The sequence below is a fragment of the Cetorhinus maximus genome, chromosome 8 (assembly GCF_964194155.1).
Source record: "Cetorhinus maximus chromosome 8, sCetMax3.hap1.1, whole genome shotgun sequence".
Lineage (NCBI taxonomy): Eukaryota > Metazoa > Chordata > Chondrichthyes > Lamniformes > Cetorhinidae > Cetorhinus > Cetorhinus maximus.
Window position 1 is genome coordinate 75,347,383 of NC_135886.1, and position 16,683 is coordinate 75,364,065.

Sequence of the window (16,683 nt, forward strand, 5' to 3'; positions counted from 1 at the left end):
GTATTTAATCAACTCCTCTGCCATTTCCTGGTTCCCCATAATTACTTCCCCAGCCTCATTCTCTAAGGAGCCTATGTTCACTTTGGCCTCTCCCTTCCTTTTTATATATTTAAAGTAGCTCTTACTGTCTGTTTTTATATTACTTACAAGTTTACCCTCAAAGCTTATTTTCTCCCTCTTTATTGTTTTCTTGGTCATCTTTTGTTGGTTTTTAAAACTTTCCCAATCCTCTGGGTTGTCACTAATCTTTGCCACATTGTATGTTTTTTCTTTCAATTTGATACTATCTTTAACTTGCTTGGTTAACTATGGTTGGTTTACCCCCTTCCTAGAATCCTTCTTTCTCACTGGGAAAAATCTTTGTTGTGAGTCATTAACTATTTTCTTAAATGTCTGCCATTGCTCATCAACCACTTCTTCTGCTAAACTCCTTTCCTAATCCACTCCAGCCAGCTCTTCCCTCATTCCTTTGTAATTACCCTTTTTTAAGTTTAGCACAGTTGTTTCAGATTCACGTTTCTCACTCTCAAACTGAATGCTAAATTCCACCATGTCATGGTCACTGTTTCCTAAGGGATCTTTTACTCTGAGATCATTTATTAAACCTGAATCACTACACATTCCCAGATCCAAAATAGCCTGATCCCTGGCTGGATCTACAACATATTGTTCTAGGAAACTGACCCAAATACACTCTATGAATTCTTGATCATGGCTACCTCTGCCAATTAGATTTTCCCAATCTACATGAAGATTAAAGTCACCCATGAATAATGTACTGCCTTTTTTTTTTACATGTCCTCATTATCTCCTGATTTATTCTCTGTCCTACAGTATAGCTACTGTTAAGGGGCCTATAGACTACTCCCACCAGTGTACCAGTGTCTTCTTCCCCTTGTTATTTCTTACCTCCACCCATATGGATTCTACATCTTCCAGTCCAAGATAATTTCTTGCTATCGTACTTATTCCATCTCGTGCTAACAAAGCTACCCTACCACCCTTTCCTTCCTGCCTGTCCTTTTGAAAAGTCACATACCCCTGAACATTTAGTTCCCAGCTTTGATCTTTTTGTTACCACGTCTCTGTAATGGCTATAAGATCATTAACCATTAACCATATTACCATGAACCTCTATTTGTGCCGCTAATTCATTTATTTTGTTCCAAATATTAAATGCATTTAAGTAAAGAGCCATTAATTTTGCCGTTTTACCATTTTTTCCCCCCCTTTGACCCTATTTGCTGCTTTTTTTTAATGTTTGTACACTCTGTCCCTTCCTGTCACACTCTGGGTATCAATACCTAAATTACTGCCCTGCAATGCTGCCATATCCTTTTGCTTTGTTAACCTACATTTCCCCTCTCCAGACCCTTCCCCCCCACTATTTAGCTTAAAGCCCTCTCTACAGCCCTAGTTATTCGATTCGCCAGGACACTGGTCCCAGCATGGTTATAGTGAAGCTTGTCTCACCAGAACAGCTCCCTTCTACCCCAGTACTGGTGCCAGTGCCCCATGAACTGAAACCCATTCCTCCCACACCAATCTTTGAGCCACGCTTTAACTCCTTGACTTTATTTGCCCTATGCCAGTTTGCCGTGGCTCAGGTAGTAGTCCCAAGATTACTACCTTGGAGGTTCTGCTTTTTAATTTAGCTCCTAACTGTTCAAATTATTTCAGCAGAACCTCCTTTCTAGTCCTATCAATGTCATTGGTACCAACGATGACGTGGACAATGACAATTGGATTCCACCCCTCCCACTCCAAGTTCCTCTCCAGCCCTGAGGAGATGTCCTTAACCCTGGCATTAGGCAGGCAACACAGCCTTCGGGACTCAGGCTCATATCTTCAGAGAACAGTATCCCTCTAATTATACTGTCCTCTACCACTACTATGTTTCTATTTCCTTCCCCTACTTGAATGGCTCCCTGTACCACGGTGCCGTGGTCAGTTCACTCACCTTCCCTGCAGTCCCTGCTCTCATCCACACAGCTTGCAAGAACCTCATAACTGTTTGACAGTTGAAGGGGCCAAGGATCATCGAACGCTACCCCCTTGGTCCCCATACCTGCTTCACCTGCAGTCACACTCTCCTGTCGCTGATCACAGACCAAATTTGAATGACCTAATCTGAGGAGTGTGACCGCCTTCTGAGCAAATGGTCCAGGTAATTTTCCCCATCCCTGATGTGGCGCAATGTCTGCAACTCGGACTCCAGCTCCTTGACTCGGATCCGAAGTTCCTTGGGCTGCAAATACTAACTACAGATACGTTCACTCTGGATCACCTTGGTGTCCAGCAGAACCCATATGCTGCAGCAGCAACACATCACCTGTCCTGCCATCGCTATCGTATTTCATTTAATTACTTAATTAATTACTCTAGTATCCCTGCTCTTTACACTTGAAGAATCCCCCACTCTTTACACTTTATTGTAATTTTTCTTACACACCAGTATCGATCTTATACTTAGCAAGCTATTTTAAATAGCGCTCTATAATGGTCTCTCACTTCTCTCTCCATGTTCTTTAATGGTCTCTCACTCTTCTCACACTCTCTGACTGTTAAAGGCCCCACTGCTCCTCTCACTTTCTCATTGTTAAAGGCCCCGCTGCTCCTCTCACTCTCTCACTGTTAATGGTCACGCTGTTCCTCTCCCTCTCTCGCTGTTAAGATTGAATAGCTGGCAGTGTGTGCAATCATAACTTCCAAATCACCCAAAATATTGCACCACACTCACTAACACACTTCCCTCTTTCTTGCAGGACAAGGTGGTGAATTACCAGAGGCTTCAGGAGTGAACCGTAGTGGGACAGCACCCCTGCATGTCCTAACCCCCATGGAGGCATCGGTGCTGACCATTATTGGGATACCCATGGCTGAGGCTGTGGCAGGGAGGGGCTAAAAACATTGAAAATGATGATATCCTCATACCTAATCCTCCTCCTCATATCCCACTTCCCCCTCATCCCACACACTGTCTTCTGAGTTACAAGCTGCAAATGGTGTAGGCACCTCATGCTACCCCATTTCCTTCCCGCAAAAACAACCGTAACCCTCTGCCTTTCCTTTCAGATACTTAAGAGGTGCAACCTGGCCAGGTAATGAAAGAACACCAAGAAGACAGCAATGATGAAGACAGAACACCGTGACTTGATTTCACACTCACTGATACCAGCTCAGATATTGACACTGCATGTTCCTTAAGGGATAGATTAGAGACAGGATTTACATGTTGTGAAAGATTGGCATGAAATGGCTGCATACGAACATACAAACAAGGAGCAGGAGTAGGCGATTCGGTTCCTTGAGCTTGCTCCGGCATTTAATAAGTTCATGGCTGCTCTGATAGTTCCCTCAAATCTGCATCCCGCCTACCCCCGGTAACCTATCACCCTGGTGCTTACCAAGAATCTAACTACCTCTGCCTTAAAAATATTCAAAGACTCAAAGTCAGGACAGAGGCAATGATAGCGCAGTTGCCAGCTCACCAGAGGATGAGGTGTACACAAATTCCACTGCAGCGGAATTGATGGGCAGCCTTAAGAAGAATGTGAATGAGTGTGCTCAACAAAATGCTTGGTGCATTGCAAAGTCTGCTAGAAAACCTGCAGTCAATGTCAAGGAGCATGAAGGAGTCCAGCACCATCTTGGCACAGGATTTTGTGCAGAGCTTGGAACCCATCCTCTCCAGCATGGAAATGGTGTCAAATTCTGTTCTCACTTTGGACCCAACTGTGATGCAGCATCTGATAGCCAAAGTACAGCTGCCATTATATCACAAGCAGAAGTCATCCAATATCTGGGTGGTGTCATGCAGGCTCAAACTGCTGCCATAATGGGTGTGGATTATAATGCGCTAAAAGGCTTGCAAGGTCTCACAGCAGTCCAGCAATCTGCCCTCCAATTGATTACTGGGGTTGCTGAGGGTCCACCCTGGAGAAATTGTAATGGCTCCATGGAGTATGAATCTGCTGTCCCCTCTCAGGGAGACAATATTTGTCACCATATTCCTGCCCCATTGGTGGACAGTACCCTTGCTGTCAGCCAGCCAACCCAGCCTGCTGCCACCCATTCTGAGATGGTGCATTCTGGAAGCTGGGACTTCTAGGCTCAGAGCTGCTTGAAGTTGTCCTCCAAGGCCATCTGCAGTCTCCTGCCCTGGAAGTCAGCAGCCTTCCAGGCACTGGTGTAACACTGTATAACACTGTGCAAGAGCGCTAGGACAGGCAAAGTCACACTGAAAACAGACACCAAGAGAATGTAAATGGGTGATTAGTTGACCTTTGTATGTACAATGGCATGGTTGGATTTCTAAATTTGGTTTGAAATCCTTATTTTGCGGAGGCTTTTATTTTGCATTGTAGCCAATTGGGCGCTGTGATGGTCATTGTCAGAGGGAAGATTAAGATGTGCGAGTGTTTTTTTTAATTCATTCATGGGATGAAGGCTTCGCTGGCTGGGCCAGCATTTATTGCTCATCCCATGAGAAGGTGGTGGTGAGCTGCCTACCTGAACCGCTGCAGTCTACGTGGTGTAGGTACAACCACAGTGTTGTTAGGAAGGGTGTTCCAGGATTTTGACCCAGCGACAGTGAAGGAACGGCAATATATTTCTAAGTCGGGGTGCTGAGTGACTTAGAGGGGAACTTCCAGGTGGTGATGTTCCTATCTATCTGCTGCCCTTGTCCTTCTAGATGGTAGTGATCGTCGGTTTGGAAGGTGCTGTCGAAGGAGCCTTGGTGAATTCCTGCAGTGCATCTTTTGATGGTGCACACTGCTGCCACTGTGCATCGGTAGTGGAGGGAGTGAATGTTTGTGGGTGTGGTGCCAATCAAGCGGGCTGCTTTGTCCTGGATGGTGTCAAGCTCCTTGAGTGTTGTAGGAGCTGCACTCACCCAGGCAAGTGGGGAGTATTCCATCACACTCCTTACTTGTGTTTTGTAGATGGTGGACAGGCTTTGAAGAGTCAGGAGGTGGGTTACTCGTCGCATGATACCTAGCCTCTGACCTGCTCTTGTAACCGCCGTATTTATATGGCTAATCCAGTTCAGTTTCTGGTCACTGGTAACCCCCAGGATGTTGATAGGGAGGATTCAGTGATATAATGCCATTGAAGATCAAGAGGCGATGGTTGGATTCCCTCTTGATGGAGGTGGTCATTGCCTGACACTTGTGTGCCACGAATTTTATTTGCCACTTGTCTGTCGAAGCCTGGATATTGTCCAGGTCTTGCTGCATTTGGACATGGACAGCTTCAGTATCTGAGGAGTCATCAACAATTATCAGCGAACGTGCCCGCTTCTGATCTTATGATGGAAGGAAGGTCATTGATGAAGCAGCTGAAGATGGTTGGGCCAAGGACACTATCCTGAGGAACTCCTGCGGTGATGTCCTGGAGCTGAGGTGACTGACCTCCAACAAGCACAATCATCTTCCTTTGTGCTAGGTATGAATCCAACCAGCGGAGAGTTTTCCCCCTGATTTCCATCGACTCCAGTTTTGCTAGGGCTCCTTGATGCCACACTCTGTCAAATGCAGCTTTGATGTCAAGGGCAGTCACTCTCACCTCACCTCTGGAGTTTACTTATTTTGTCCAGGTTTGAACCAAGGTTGTAATGAGGTCAAGAGCCGAGTGGCCCAGGCGGGACCCAAACTGAGTGTCAGCAAGCAGGTTATTGCTAAGCTGTTGATGACCCCTTCCATTACTTTACTGATGATCGAGAGTGGACTGATGGGGCAGTAACTGGCTGGGTTGGGTTTGTCCTGCTTTTTGTGTATAGGGCATACCTGGGCAATTTTCCACATAGCCGGATAGATGCCGGTGTTGTAGCTGTATTGGAACAGCTTGGCTAGGGGCGTGGCAAGCTCTGGAGCACAAGTCTTCAGTACTATTGCTGGAATATTGTCCAGTGCCTTCAGCCATTTCTTGATATCACGTGGAGTGAATTGAATTGGCTGAAGACTGGCATCTGTGATGCTGGGGACCTCCGGAGAAGGCCAAGCTGGATCATCCACCCGACACTTCTGGCCGAAGATTGTAGCAAATGTGTCAGTCTTATCTTTTGCACTGATGTGCTGGGCCCCTCCATCATTGATGCTGGGGATATGTATGGACCCACCTCCTCCAGTGAGTTGTTTAATTGTCCAAGACCATTCATGACTGGATGTGGCAGGACTGCAGAGCTTAGATCTGATCCGTTGGTTGTGGGATTGCTTAACCCTGTCTATCACTTGCTGCTTGTGCTGTTTGGCACACAAGCAGTCCTGTATTATTGCTTCACCAGGTTGACACCTCATTTTTAGGTATGCCTGGTGCTGCTCCTGGCATGCCCTCCTGCACTTTTCATTGAACCAGGGTTGATCCTCTGGCTTGATAGTAATGGTAAAGTTGGGGATATGCCAGGCCATGAGATTACAGATTGTGTTCAAATACAATTCTGCTGCTGCTGATGGTCCACAGCGTCTCATGGATGCCCAGTCTTGAGATATTAGATCGGTTCAAAATCTATCCCATTTAGCATGGTGGTAGTGCCACACAACATGATGGAGGATATCCTCAATGTGAAGGCGTGATTTTATCTCCAGAAGGACCGAGTGGTGGTCACTCCTACCGAAGCTGTCATGGACAGATGCATCTGCGGCAGGCAGGTTGGTGAGGATGAGGTCAAGTATGTTTTTCCCTCTTGTTGGTTCCCTCACTAGCTGGCGCAGACCCAGTCTAGCAGCTGTGTCCTTTAGGACGTGGCCAACACGGTCAGGAGTGGTGCTACTGAGCCACTCCTGGTGGTGGACATTGAAGTCCCCCACCCAGAGTACATTCCGCACCTTTGCCACCCTCAGTGCTTCCTCCAAGTGGTGTTCAACTTGGAGAAGCACTGATTCGTCAGCTGAGGGAGGGCGGTAGGTGGTAATCATGTTTGACCTGATGACATGAGACTCCTAGGGCAACTCCCTCCCGGCTATATACTACTGTGCCGTCACCTTTGCTGGGCCTGTCCTGCCAGTGGGACAGGACACACCCAGGGATGGTGATGGTGGTGTCTGGGATATTATCTTTAAGGTATGATTCTGTGAGGATGACTATGGCTGTTGTTCGACTAGTTTGTGAGACAGCTCTCCCAATTTTGGCACCAGCCCCCAGATGTTGGTAAGGAGGACTTTGCAGGATTGACAGGACTGAGATTGCCGTTGTCGTTTCCAGTGCCAAGGTCGATGCTGGGTGGTCCGTCCAGTTTCATTCCTTTTTTGTGACTTTGTAGCGGTTTGTTACAACTGAGTGACTTGCTAGGCCATTTCAGAGGGCATGTAAGAGGGGTTGTGGTTACAGGTATCACACTTGGACGAGTTCTTCACAGACAGAAAAGGGCTACTAAGGTTGTTTCCTCCCTTCCACTTCCTGTTCCTCAGCTGCTTGGATGTAGCTTGTGGCAGGGTTGTCCCTTCTTGATGGTGACATTATGCAGCATGCAGCAAACCACCACGAATCCTGATACCCAATCTTCTAATTGCTGCAGGGCCCTCCCAAAGCAGTGCAGGCAGCAGAATCATTGCTTGTTTCAGCACACCAATGGTTTGTCCTATGACATTTTGTGCAACAGCACGGCTTTCAGTGCATGCATGCTGCGCACATGTGTGCACCTGAGTCATTAGCCATGTGGTCAGCACACAGTCCATCTCGCCTAGTAACCATGCTTTGGTGTCTCAATGTAGTTTGCATAACATGCTGCCACAGAATGAAGGCTTCATGACTGTTGTCAAGATACTGGTCATTCCCCTGCATGATTTACTGCCTGTGGTCACACACCGGTTGGATGTTCAAGGTGTGAAATCCTTTTTGGTTCTGGTACAGGGCAGAGTTGCATGTGGCACAGACAAATCGATCTGTGTGCAGTCAATGTCAGCCTGCACCTTGATGTAGCATGAAATGGAGCTGGCTCCCAATGATCAGAGAGCCTTGGTGACCTCACTTTTGCAACCGGTGAATGTGAGATGTTGCTAACCTCTCCAACTCCAGCCAGGAAAGTGCCAGATGCATGAAAATTCATCACCAGTCATCTTCACAGCCACTAGTAATGAGGTCCTTGTCCTGCCCTGGGCTTGTAGTACGGCTGTGGCAGATTTCAGTGAATATGTCCTTATTGAATGCAGACATCTCACACACCAGTTCTTTGCTGAGGCTCAGGTAGGAGAATTGCTCCCTTAAGCAAGTACACCTTAAGCAGATATTACTTCCTGCTGAGAGCCCTTCTTCCCTCCTCCTCCTTCCCCTTCCAGCAGCTTGTCCTACTCCACCTAACCTCTGTTCATTCTCTAAGTAATGCTGTATTCCAAGGGGAATGGTTACTAGTGTGCTCATGTCTGGGAGCAATTGGCTTGTGCAGAAGCCTTGAAATCAGTGCAAGGTCACCCGCCACAACACTCCCAATAGACTTTTGCAACTTGAAATAGCTATGGAAAGCTTAAAAGACTTGTAGCAACAGCCAAGGGAAATCAACCAGAAACTAACCTGAAAATCCCTGGAAAAAGGAATGATGGAGATTCCTTCATGCTGCTGAACATGTGTTCAGCCATGCGAGGTTAAGGCAGGGTGTAGCCTGGAGTGTTGAGCTCCAAAATGGCACCGGTGGCATCAAATCAGCTTTGCAGACTGGCTGATGTTATCACCTGCCTCCTCTGCACATTGTGCTAACGCCTACGCTAATATGGTGTCTAGTGCATTTCGCCCCACAAGTGCGTAAGGGTGCCATTTTCGAGCTCTAAGTGCATAAGTAACATTCAAAACATGGTGCTAGCCAGCCCAATATGTGTTGGGAGTGGAAGAGGATGAAAATAATATGGGTTTTCTCAGTGGCTCAGTGTGTTAACACAGTACATGTGGGTGGAAATTCCTCTTTTAATGAAAGACGGAAGCATGGTTGTTTTTCTCATAACCATAGGAACATAGGAACAGGAGAAGGCCATTCAGCTCATCGAGCCTGCTCCGCCATTCAATACGATCATGGCTGATCAAACGCTTCGATGTCTTTTATCCACATTATCCCCATAACCCTTTACTTTATTGTTAATCAGAAATCTATCAAACTCCACCTTAAACATACTCAATGAATGAGCTTCCATGGCCCTCTGGGGTAGAGAATTCCAAAGATTCACAACCCTCTAAGTAAAGAAATTTCTCCTCATCTCGGTCCTAAGTGGTACCCCTCCCAATTTTGAAATTGTGTCAGTTCTAGACTCCCCAACCAGGGGAAACATCTTACCTGCATCGAACCTGTCTATTCCTTTAAGTGTTTTGTAGATTTCAATGATATCACCTCTCATTCTTTGAAACTCTAGAGAATACAGGCTCAGTTTCCCCAACCTCTCTTCATAAGGCAGTCCCACCATCCCCAGAACAAGTCTGGTGAACCTTCGTTGCATTCCCTTTATGGCAATAATACCCTTTCTGAGGTAAGGGGACCAAAACTGCACACAGTACTCCATGTGCGGTCTAGCCAAGCTTCTACACAATTGAAGCAAAATTTCACTACTCCTGTACTCAAATCCTCTTGCGATAAAGGCTAACATTCCATTAGTCTTCCTAATTGCCTGCATGTTAGCTTTCAGTGACTTATGGACAAGGGCACTCAGGTTCCTTTGTACATCTACACTTTCTAATCTCTTACCATTTAAGAAATACTCTGTACAACTGTTCCTTCTATCAAAGTAGATAACCTAACATTTTTCCACATTATATTCTATCTGCCATGTTCTTACCCACTCAGTAAGTCTGTCCAAATCCTCCTGTAGCCACTTTTAATCTTCCTCACAACACACATTCCTGCCTAGCTTTGTATCATCTGCGAACTTGGAAATATTACATTTGGTCCCCACATCCAAATCATTGTGAACAGCTGGGGCCCAAGTGCTGATCCTTGTGGTACCCCACTAGTCACAGCTGCCAATGCGAGAATGACCCATTTATTCCTACTCTCTGTTTTCTGCCCGTTAGCCAATCCTTAATCCATGCCAGTATATTGCCTCCTATCCCACATGCTTTTATTTTGCTAATCAACCTCCTGTGGGGGACCTTATCAAAAATCTTCTGAAAATCCAAGTGTACTACATCCATCGACTTTCCTTTATCAATTTTGTTAGCAACATCCTCAAAAAACTCCAACCAGTTTGTCAAACATGATTTCCCATTCACAAATCAATGCTGACTATGCCCAGTCAGATTATGATTATCCAAGTATCCTGTTATCACATCCTTTATAATAGATTCGAGCATTTTCCCTACAACTGATGTAAGGCTAACAGGTCTGTAGTTCCCTGTTTCCTCTCTCCTCCCTTCTTAAATAGCGAGCTGACATTTGCTATCTTTGAATCTTCAGGAACCATTCCAGAATCTATAGAATTTTGGAAAATGATCACCAACGCATTCACTATCTCTATTGCAACCTCTTTCAACACACTGGGATGCAGAATATCAGGTCGCAGATACTTATCAACTTTCAGTCCCATTAATTTCTCCAATAAAACCTTCTTATTTATACTAATTTCCTTCAACTCCTCATTCTCCCTAGTCCCTTGGATCTCTAAATCTGGGAGATTTCCTGTTTCTTCCTCAGTGAAAACAGACACAAAGTAATCAGTTAGCTTCTCTGCCATTTCTCTAATCCCCATTATGAATTCTCCTGAATCTGCCTGTAATGGACTCACATTTATCTTAGCCAAATGCTTCCTTTTTACATACCTATAGAAGCTTTTACGGTCTGTTTTTATGTTTTTTGTGAGATCACATTCATATTCTATTCTCCCTTTCTTTACCAGTTTCTTGGTCTTCCTTTGCTGTATTCTAAAAACCTCCCAGTGTTCAGGTTTACTACTACTTCTGGCAACTTTATAAGCCTTTTCTTTTAATCTTGTACAATCATTAACTTCCTTTGTCAACCACGGTTGACTTGACTTTTTTTGGGTTTTTGCACCTTGAAGGAATGTATAGGTGCTGTATGCTATGTAATAGTTCTTTGAAGACTATCCATTGCCTATGTACAGTCATACCTTTTAATGTATTTTCCCAATCCACCTCAGCCAATTTGTCCCTCATGCCTTCATAATTTCCTTAATTCAACTTTAGCACCCTTGCTTCAGAGTGAACTATCTCACATTCAAACATAATGTAAAATCCTATCATATTGTGGTCACTCTACCCTAACAAGGTTATTAATCAACCCTTTTTCATTGCTTAATACTAGTTCTAAAATAGCCTGTCTTCTAGCCTGCTCCTCAATATACTGCTCTAGAAAACAATCCCTAACACGCTCCAGAAACTCATCTTCCACAGCATTAGTGCTCAGTTGTTTTACTCAGTCTGCAGATATGCAGATTGAAGTCACCCATGATTACTGTATTGCCCATGCTACATGCTTCTTTCATGTCCTGATTAATACCATGCCCCACATTACCGCTACTGTTTGATGGCTGATAAACAACTCCAACCAATGTCTGCTGCATTTTGCTGTTTCTTAGCTCCACCCAAACAGATTCCACACATTGCTCTTCCGATCTGAGATCCTCCCTTGCTAATGCACTGATCCCACCCCTTATTATCAGCGCAACAGCACTCCTTTCCCTTCTTGTCTGTCCTTCCTAAACGTCGAATATCCTTGAATATTCAGTTCCTAGTCTTGGTCACCATGCAGCCATGTTTCCATAATGGCAATTATATCATACCCGCTTACCTCTATTTGTGCCTTTAGATCATCTACCTCAGTGCAAATGCTGCACGCATTCAGGTAGAGTGCCCTTAACTTTGTCTTTTTGACATCATTCTGCATTTGAAGCATACTCAATGCTCTGCTTTGTTTCTCCTGCCTTCTAGTCTCACTACTTCTTCCTGTTACCAACTTTACTTTCTTCCAACCTGGGCTACCCCTCAGGTTCCCACCCCCCTGACAAGCTAGTTTAAAACCACCCCTAAAGCACTAACAAATCTCCCTCCCTCAATTGTGTTAAGATGTAACCCGTCTAGCTTATACAGGTCCCACCTGCCCCAGAACTGGTCCCAATGCCTCAGAAATCTAATGCCCTCCCTCTGAAATCCAGAGTTCAAGCTTGTGCAGCTGGTGACACTTCCTACAAATGTGTTTGTCAGGGACACATGGTGCGTCCATGACTTCACACACACCACAGGATGTACACTCCACTTGGCCGAGTTATCCCATAACTCTAAAAACTATTTATTACACTTAGAGTAAGTAGAATGAGTAGAATAAATTACTAGTAACTTAACTTTGCTATACTTACGCTAACTTTATCTTACTTTGGTTTACTTTTATTACTTTATTTCACTTTGACTTGATTTAACTTTACTTCCCTATTGCTAGTGTTCCTTATTGAAATCCAAATCGCTACTTCTTTATAAATGATACGTTTTTCTGGTTTTAAGCTATTTAACCACACTCCCTCGCAGCAGCTTCTCACCAACCAATGAACTTACAGTCTTCCCGTGATGTCACTCCTGGATTTTTTTTTTTCAAACTCAGCCCGCTGCCCAAGTAGCGGTGCCCCTCACAGGTCCAGCTATCTCCACTCCCGAAGGTGAGTGAGGGCTCCGAGCCTCGCCCTCTATTTATCCGCTGCCTGAGTAGAGGTGTCCCTCACAGGTCCTTCTGTCTCCGCTCCCAGAACCATTAACCCACTGATGGAAGCGTCAGTTTATGCAAAATTGTAAAGTCTGACCTCTAAGATGTGCAATTTTGTCAGCAGTTTATTAATTTCACCAATGCTATAATAAAAAAGCTATTCAGAGCACAAGGATTGTTGACTCAATTGCCAAATATTGAGCTGTCAAGATGTTAATAATTGACCTGAGAATTCCCTGGTTAGGAAGAGTTTATATTCTGCATGTGGACATTGGGTACAGCCCTGAGGTTAGCTGTGAATCTCCCTGAGAATAGCCTGCCTCCACTCACTGCCTAGATTCATCTCCAAAATATGGACACTTGGGTAAAGAAACAGTGACTACACAAAAATCAGCCCTGTTGCTGAGAAGGTGATAAGCCTGCTAATGTCAAAAGATGGCAGAAGCCTGCTGGATTACATGAAAGTAGCCCAGCAAGAATTAGCACCTTCAGGAGCCAAAATAACAACAAAAGAAAAGGTTAAAATTTCCGCTATCTAGTCCACTTTGGAGCAGCCTTACAGTACACTCAGCAGAGAGTCAAGATTTGTAGCAGTCTGCAGCATCCTGCACAACCTGCCATCATGAGGGCACAGTTCTTGCCACCAGCAATACAGGAAGCAGCTCAGGAGGAGGAGAAGGAGGAGGAAGCAGAAAAGGAAAAGGGCGCTATAAACCTAGATATCTCCTTTTTGTCTGAACTGTCTGTAAAGAACTCATTCGGATGAGATACCAGTAATTTCAACCTCAATTCCCCAATCATCAACACTTCCACACCTGTCACTGACCATCACAACGTCTGCTTGGCTACAATGCACAATAAAAGCCACCACAAAATAAACAGCCAAAACTAATTTTATAAATCAAACTATTTCATATTGTATTCAAAAGCCAACTAATCAGTCAGATTTGTGCATTGCCTTTGTGCGTGTCTTCTGTGAGCCTTTGTCTGTCTTAATGCTGCTGTGCAGTTCTACCCCAGTGGCTGCAGCAAGGCTGGTGGAAGGCTGCTGACTTTCAGTGGGGAAGACTGCAGATCGCCTTGGAGGACGACCTTGAGCAGCTCTGCACCTAGAAGGCCCAGCTGCAGACCACACCATCTTGGCATAGCGTCAGCAGTCTGGATCGGCAAACTGACAGGCCACTCTCTCCCATGCTGCACCTGTGTCATTCTTCTGCCTTTCCCAGGTCAAGTACAGTTCATAATTGACTCCCAACATCTGTTCCAGCTGTAGGGCGCTTCCCCCTTGAGAGATGTAGTGTTGGTGCTGGTCACTCACAATATTGGTCTCCTGTTCAGGTGTTCAGTTAATCAATGGAGCTGTTACTGCTGGCTGGACACTGCATTCACACAAAACAGCAGGCAGCACAAAGTTCACATACTGCCTTCATTGCAGTCACTGTGCGCATTAATCATGCATCCCAGTTCTGGTGTTGGGAGCTATCAATTTTTTGCCCCCATCACTTTTAAAGTTTCTCTATCATCTCATGGTCCATGCTGAGATACCTCATGGCAGGAGTAAAGGTGTTAATTGAGCTCAAGTGCTGTTGGATTTTGAGGGGCATAAATGCCAGTTTATCACTTCTGATCACTATTGTTTCTCCTGCTGGATATTGGGTTAAAACAGAATTGAGGTTCAGCTGTGAGCTATGGCTCCATAGTCAAATACGCTGCCTATATTTACTATTAGGTTCAAACATGATGACTGACCACTTGAAGGACTGCCATCACCTTTGAAACTGTACCACAACAAGAGTCAATACCTTCAGTAGAGGGAAGAAAATTGGATAGGAGGAGTAAAAAGAATAACATAAAACACATGCAGAGATCAATTAAAAGAAATAAAATGTACTCTAAAGGTAGAAATTCTTTTCAGTGATTCATTTCAATTACCTTGAATATTTAGTACCTCAAAAGAAAATGAAATTACTTCTGTCACTGATAATTTTAGCAAAGAGTCATTAGAGGTATGAAGTGGGAAATCCTGTTTCTATTCGCAATGAACTTACAGTCAAATTAGAGTTGGGAAGAGTTTCATCCTCAGTGGTTTGTTTATTCTGGCACCTACCAGAAATCAGAAGATAGAGGTTGTCTTAATTCCTGGCAGTGTGACTGAAAAAGTGCAGCAATCAAGGGACAGAGTTAATGGCATGTGTTACCTGAAGAATAACATCTACAATATATAATCAATTGTGCCAACACTGGTTCCGTAATATGAAGGAAGGCAAAATAAAGTGTGAAGTCATCATCATTTTTGCAATAAAGATGGCCCAATGCTATTTCACAAAGAATAAGCTAATGACTGCAAAGGAATGTTCGTGTTTGAAATTTCAAAGACATAAATTGTTTGCATAAAATTAAGGAACAATAGAGGAGCTATAATGCTGTGGGGTATGTACTGTAGGTCACCAAATAGTGAGAAGAAGATAGAGGAGCAAATTTGCAGGCAAATTATTGAAAAATGCAAATACCTTAGAGTAATGATAACGGGGAACTTCAATTATCCTAATGTAGACTGGAAAAGTAGCAGTGTTAAGTGCAAAGAAGGGGAGGAATTCCTGAAATGTGCACAAGAGAACTTCCTTAATCAGTGTGCTTCCAGCCCAACGAGGAAAGAAGCAGTGTTGGATCTAATTCTGTGGAATGAAGTGGGGCAAATGAAGCATGTTTCAGTAGGGGAGCCTTCGAAAAACAATGATCACAATATAATTTGGCTTAGAGTAGTTATGGAAAAGAACAAGGGAAAACCCAATATGAACATATTCAAAAGAAGGAGTTGAAAAGGTATCTAGCCCAGGTAGATTGGGATCAAAGAGCGGCAGGTAAAACAGTAAATGAATAATGGGAGGCCTTCAAAGAGGAGATAGTTAGGGTACAAAGTAGATTTATTCTCACACTACAGCTAAAGCTAGAGCTACCTGGGCGATTAAAGATATAGAGATTTAAAACAAACATAAAAAGCTTATGCTAAATCATAATTCAGTAGGGAACCAAGCTGAATACAAAAAGTACAGAATTACAGAATTTTAACAGCACAGAAGGAGGCCATTCGGCCCATCATGTCTGCACTGGCTCTCCAAACAAGCATTATGACCTAGTGCCTTTTCCCTGTCGCCCTGCACATTGTTTCTATTTAAATAATCATCTAATGCTCTCTTTAATGCCTCAATTGAACCTGCCTCCACCACACTTGCAGGCAGTGCATTCAAGACCAGGGGAGAACTGAGTAAGGAAATAAGGGCAAAGAGATTAGCAGGTAACATAAAAAGGAACCCAGAAGTCTTTTATAAAAGTATATACAGTAAAAGGGTAATCAAAAGAAGGATGGGGTTGATTGAGAACTAAAAAGGACATCATTTTGTGGAGACAGAGGGCATGGCGGATGTACTAAATGATTACTTTGCCTCAGTTTTCATGAAAGAAGAGGTTGCTACCAATGTCAGTAAAACAGTAAAAGAGGAGTTAGAGAAATTGAATAGGATAAAAACGGAGAGGATGTGCCTAAAAAAATAGCCAGCACTCAAAAGCAGAAATATCACCCAGCCTGGGTCTGATGCTTCTTGGGTTGCTGAGGGAAGTAAGGGTTGAAATTGCTCTGGTCTCAATCTTCTAATCCCGCTTAAATGTTGGGAGTGGTGTCAGAGGATGGAAAGATTGCAAATGTTATACCCCTGTTCAAAAAGAAGGACAGGGATAAACCTGACAACTGCACACTAATCAGCCTGCGATGCTGGTGAGGAAACTTTTGCCACTGGGACAAAATTAATTGACACTAATAGGTTAATTAATTAAAGTCAGCATAGATTTGTTAAAGACAAATAGTGTGTGACTACCTTGATTGAGTTCTTTGATGAGCTAACAGGTGGATGAGAAGAATGTGGTTGATGATGTGTATGTGGGCTTTCAAAAGGCATTTAATAAAGCACCCCACAATAGACTTGTTAGCAAAATTGAAGCTCATGGGATTAAAGGAAGAGTAGCTGCCGAGATATGGTTAAGGGATAGAAAGCAGAGAGATG

At 44.1% G+C, this 16,683-nt stretch overlaps 1 protein-coding gene across 5 annotated transcripts in view; it reads left to right on the forward strand.

Moving 5' to 3' along the window:
• The window catches only part of LOC144683741 (BCL-6 corepressor-like protein 1), a 308,871-nt gene that overhangs the window by 20,513 nt on the left and 271,675 nt on the right, over window positions 1-16,683 (forward strand). The window lies entirely within an intron of this gene.